At 36.9% G+C, this 6,146-nt stretch overlaps 1 long non-coding RNA gene across 3 annotated transcripts in view; it reads right to left on the minus strand.

Annotated features, from left to right (window-relative positions):
• LOC141377620 (uncharacterized) overlaps positions 1-2,045 on the minus strand; it is a 269,344-nt gene extending 267,299 nt beyond the window's left edge. For all 3 annotated transcript variants that reach the window (XR_015508019.1, XR_015508021.1, XR_015508020.1), the window contains exon 1: positions 1,993-2,045. This is a non-coding gene — a long non-coding RNA (uncharacterized LOC141377620). The remainder of the gene's footprint in view (positions 1-1,992) is intronic.
• Positions 2,046-6,146: the final 4,101 nt, after the last annotated feature.

A 6,146-nucleotide genomic window follows, 5' to 3' on the forward strand; every position in this document is an offset into this window, starting at 1 on the left:
ATATTAGAATATCTGGATGAACTGATCTGAGATCGCTGCGTGTGTTGTGAAGGACAGATCTATCGATCCTCGAAATCATGATCAGCAATGCCATGATTGGCTGACGGCACAGCAGCGTAATGACATAATCTGATTAATATTCAATTATCCATGTGAGCAAAATTACATCAAATTAGCAGTAAACGGCTTGTTAAATATGACACGCAATAACCTTCCACATTTGTTGTGAGCTGCAGGCTTTACACTTTCATTTGTCAAGACAAGAGTATTCATCATGTATTTCAATGCAAATCAATGTATTTAGTTCTTCATTTAGAAAAGATTTTCTTTATTATAGTAACCGTTTTTTAATCGGTGTAAAGAATAACTGGTTGTTTACAAAAGCATTTTCATATTGGTAAAGGTGTCTGCAACTTTTGTGAAGCATCACTGGCATATTAACTGTCAAAACATGTTCATGACTGCATAAATGTGTTATTGCTTTTAAAAAAAAGTCACATATTGTGGATTTCTATTATAAACAATTTGTACTAAAGCGATCTAAAAAGTTCATATCAATAAGTTTTCTCTTTGCACCACCAGGTGGCAGTCTTTGTATTTTCATTTCGAGGGTGCAGATTGCATACGTTTTATTAATATACATAACTTTATTTATTTTTTTAATGACTATAACTTTTATATATATAGTTAAAAAATATTTACTATTTTCCCAAGTGTATATAACTTTTACTGTAAGAAAATATCAGAACTCGGAACATACTTTCTGTATTATCTTTGCTTGAACTGAGCCGATCTAATCCTGTTTATATGATTTGAACCTGCTCCCGATCAGGTTTGACCTAGCAGATCTGTTGCTATGACAACAACTCTCGGATCAGCTTTGAAGAACGAAACGATCCTGGATCGTGTCAAATCGTCAATATCCAAATCCAGCTAACTGAGTAATCCACGTACGAAGAACGGACCCCAGGTTTGACATTGTAAACGCACTATAGAAATAAAGATAAATTGAATTTAATTGGACAAAAAGGTATATCCAAACTCAAAGTAATTATTTACACGGATGCCTACATACTATATTAAATTTTGGAAACTACCATATAGACAATCATATGACTTGGATTGTGCCCATAATCATATTTGGATTGGACTTATATTTCTTTATGTATGACAGGCCTAAACCAGTACAAAACACAATCAGCTTTAAATTCATTTATTAAAAAAAAAAAAAAGATAAAGTAAAATTGAGATTTAAGTAAAAAAGGTCAAACCCAACCACTGGGCTAAACTATATATTATATATAAAAATCAACCAAATAGAGGTTAAACAACAAGCATTTTTATGAAACGTGCGTACTCCTAAATGTTACCATATGTGCAACATTTTTAAAAGATTTTGAACTACACTCTAACTTCATACACATCCATCTATGAGAATCTACTAGTAGTATCTTTATATAATGTAACATATCATAATATATAATATAATATTTACACTCAAACTCCCAATTCATTGCTCAGAACACAACAACTACTTGAAAAACAGTGTCAGACAACATAGGCTACAATATAAAAGCACACAAGTGTTATCTGAAAGCAGTATGTTGAACATGTTGTGCTGCTGTAGGCCAGTGTAGTGTTCAATCCAGCATATTGTAGCTCCTACTCAAATTAAACACACCTGAACCAGTTAATCAAGGCATCTCTAGCCATTAATATGTGATTAGTAAATACAAAAACTAGCCCATTGGCATTTGGAGTTTAACTTAATCAAACAAGATGTCTTTATCACACCATACAGCCCATCAAACGCAAAACGATACCAAAATACCCACACTCTCAAATAAACACATTTAAACGAACCATTTGAGACTCCTTACAGACATTGACATGTCATTATTCTAACCACTGAAGCAAACCCATTGAAACAAATAGCTGTTTCATATATCTAACAACCATCGCATTCAGATTAAATAAAGACCGCCTTCTTACCGATCTCCGCCGGTTCTCCCGCGTCCGCGTGTTTCCCCATCACAGGTGCAAAAGTCCGCCAATATTAGCGCCAAAACTTTATTCAAATCCAGTGAAGAGCGCCTCCTGCGCATGCGCAGTGCTTGTACACGGTAAAGCGCATTGTCACACAGGTCATCTCAGAGTCGAATCACACAGATTGTATTAATTAAGGGGTTCGTAGCAAGTATTGTAACATGAATTATTTAACTAATAACATATTTATACATTATTTAATTAATATTAATAAATTAAATATATATATATATATATATATATATATATATATATATATATATATATATATATATATATATATATATATATATATATATAAAAGATTAGCGAGATTGACCTCGCTAATTAACACTTGATTCGCCCTGAAGGACATGAAAACAAGATATATGCAGAGTCAACCTTTTAATAGTAAGAAATTGCTTTTTCTGATCTAGATTTTAAATATTATTAATTTAAAATGTATAGTATAAATATACATTTGATCCCCCCTATAACGGTTTAAACCATTGTGAATGCATAATGCGCCAATCAATATCAGGAGAAATCTCATTCAACAGTCTGAAACGGGCAGTTCTAGAGCACCGATAGACATCTCAAGTATTCACAAAACACGTTTCTTGTAAAATAGGTGTTTATATCTGCATGTAGCTGAAAAAGAAAACTTGTATAGTTTGACCTACAGTAACCTCTAAAGTCAGACCTGTAGCCAGCCTGGTGAAAGCTGTGGTTCCTTTTTTTTAAACATGCAGTTATTAGCCCAATGTTGTATTTAAAATGAGGTTTAATTACTGTTTAAGCACTATTTTTTGCTGGATTATCTTGTCGGATGGTCATCAACCACACTTTTTCATATATCAAAAACATTTTCTAAAGACTTAAAAGACAACATATGAGAATAATACTTATTTTTTCAAAAACAAATTTCAAACACACCTGCCTGTAATCATCATGTGGTGTTCAGGTCCTAATTAATTGGTTCAGCTGGGTTTGATCTGGGTAGCAACTGAAATCTGCAGGAAGGTGGCTCTCCAGGAACAGGGTTGGCCACCCCTGTAGTAGGTACTGCTGTCGCCTCACAGCAAAGAAGGTTGCTGGTTCGAGCCTCGGCTGGGTCTGTTGGAGTTTCTGTGAGGAGTTTGCATGTTCTCCCTGCTTTCTCTTGGGTTTCCTCCGGGTGCTCTGGTTTCCCGCACAGTCCAAACACATGCGGTACAGGTGAATTGGGTAGGCTAAATTGTCTGTAGTGTATGAGTGTGAATGAATGTGTGTGTGGATGTTTCCCAGAGATGGCTTGCGGATGGAAGGGCATCCGTTGCAGAAAAATGTGCTGGATAAGTTGGCGGTTCATTCCGCTGTGGCGACCCCGGATTAATAAAGGGACCAAGCCGACAAGAAAATGAATGAATGAATCGTTAGAATAAAAAAGGATGCTGTTAAAGGTTTAAATCAAAAACTAGCCCAAAACTAACTGGCCAACACATTCAACTTTCCTCGGTCATGCTGAAGCAACCGCTAAAAGAGGATTCCGTTTGGTCTTCTTCGATGGTTATTTTCACATTTTATTATGGTATAGCAGTCAAAATGGAAAAAGTGAGGAAGTGTTTGGGACAAATTCTGGACCTCTGTCAGTGAGGGGTGGGTCTTTCACGAGTTCACACTTGCAGACGTTTAAGAATAAGGCGTATTTGGCGTGCTGTCCGGGGAGAGGGCTCTGAGCTCGGGGAGACACCCCAACTCGAGTTATTCCCTTTATCAGGAAACAGAGGAGTTGGGATTCGAGCGAAGTATCTAGCCCAGTCCCAGAACACTCCCCCAGGGAATGTAATACTTAATAGGAGAGGTGTCATGGTGGTGGAGGGATGCTACAGTATTGACATGCTGCAGGTAAGACAGCTTTGGGTTTGTTCAAGATCGGATTTGATAACAGGATAATTGTCAATGACGTATTCGATATTGAAACTTCTGCGCGTGCTCCTACCGAAATTTGTTTACAAACATCACTTCGAACATTTCCTCCGGGTGCTCTGGTTTCCTCCACAGTCCAAACACATGCGGTACAGGTGAATTGGGTAGGCTAAACTGTCTGTACTGTATGAGTGTGTGTGTGAATGCGTGTGTGGATGTTTCCCAGAGATGGGTTGCGGCTGGAAGTGCATTCGCTGTGTAAAACATATGCTGGATAAGTTGGCGGTTCATTCCGCTGTGGCGACCTTGGATTAATAAAGGGATTAAGCTGACAAGAAAATGAAAGAATGAATGAATGAAGCATGTATTACCAAATTACTCAGGAAAATTTGACCCCTTGATCGTCAATGTATAATTCGCACACTGTATATGCCTACCCATGCTTGTAGTGTGTGTAAAATCTAAAGTAAATTGCCTAATGTTTTACAAACTCAAATAGAATTTACGAAAACTGATTTAAAGAGTATTTCAGCAATGCATAATCAAACTGAACGATGCATCAGAATATTTGCAATCTGCAAATGAAAATGGTTAAGCATTTCTGATTGGGAATTAAAGATGAAACACTGCACAAACTTGTCTGAGTGCAATAAAATCCACAAGCTCATCCATACAACTAAGTATTAATGTTGATATGGTAATGTACTCTGATAATAATGTACTATTTCCCTTTCATGTTTTATGTATACCTTCACAGGCTCCAGCGGAGGTCTCGGCAGATTGTCTCCAAATTCTCATATCTATACAAACACGCCTTGGGCCGCATTGAATATGCAAGTCGTATTAAAACAGACCCCCTTAGCTTTGTAATGCATGGCTTAACTTGCTCTATGCTTGTCTTTGGAGACAGTGTTTTGGTTTTAAAAGTTTTCTCCCCTTAGTTTTTTGTGCTGCTTAATTCATTCTATCATTTTACAATTGGACACCGAAAAAAAAAAAGCATCCTTGAATTACTCTCACCCTTTTAAAGCTGCGTTTTTAATTGTGTTTTTTCATACTTCTGACATTAATATTAAATATCGGTCTTTGCAGAATTAATTAATTCCCCTAAGAAAGTAATATTCGGTTCTCGCACACAGCGGCAGCGTATATAGGTACCGCTGTTTTACAAAGCGAGCAAAACTCTTTGTTCTGTGCAAAACAAACAGGCCAGCAAGCCACTATCCTGGGCCAAGGTTATAAAGAAACTCATTTATTAGGTTTGCAACACAGAACATAAGGGAAATTACAATGCACCAACAGATGAGCAATAACACAATAGACATATGCAGGTTTTCTATAATTCTGTATGTATTGTGGGCACTTCAAAAAAACTGAGTAGCTATTTATTATTTAAACTTTTTAGGAATATTCACATTATGTTTGCAGTATTCATAACAGCAACAAATGCTCAGATGGATAGATACGACTAAATTGGTCGTAGTGTATGACGTGTGTGTGTGTGTGTGTGTTTCTCAGTACTGGGAATCTGCTGTGTGAAACATATGCTGGAATAGTAGGCGGTTCATTCCACTGTGGTGACCCCTGATTAATAAGGGACTAAATAAATGAAAGAATGTTATTTTAATGCATTTACTTAAATTTACTAATTAATTATTTGTTTGGATACATTAAATAATTCCATATCAAGAGCTCGGACACATTATTTACCCCTGAAGCTCCTTTTGTTTTATTTTTGGATTAAACTAATTATTTTTTTTGCAGTGCTGGACAAAGATTAATCGTGTTTAATCACATCGAAAATAAAAGTTTGTGTTGACATAATATATATACCTCAACGGCCACTTTATTAGGTACACCTGTCCAACTTCTTATTAATGCAAATGTCTAATCAGCCAATCAGATGGCAGCAGCTCAATGCATTTAGGCATGTAGACATGGTCAAGACAATCTGCTGCAGTTCAAAGCGAGCATCAGAATGGGGAAGAAAGGGGATTTAAGTGACTTTGAACGTGGCATGGTTGTTGCTGCCAGAAGGGCTGCTCTGAGTATTTCAGAAACTGCTGATCTACTGGGATTTTCACCCACAACCATCTCTAGGGTTTACAGAGAATACTCCGACAAAGAGGAAATATCCAGTGAGCGGCAGTTCTGTGGGCACAAATGCCTTGTTGATGAGGCCAGAGGTCAGAGGAGAATGGCCAGACTGGTTC

The sequence above is a fragment of the Danio rerio genome, chromosome 14, assembly GCF_052040795.2.
Source record: "Danio rerio strain M-AB ecotype USA chromosome 14, GRCz13ab, whole genome shotgun sequence".
In the NCBI taxonomy this organism is placed as follows: domain Eukaryota; kingdom Metazoa; phylum Chordata; class Actinopteri; order Cypriniformes; family Danionidae; genus Danio; species Danio rerio.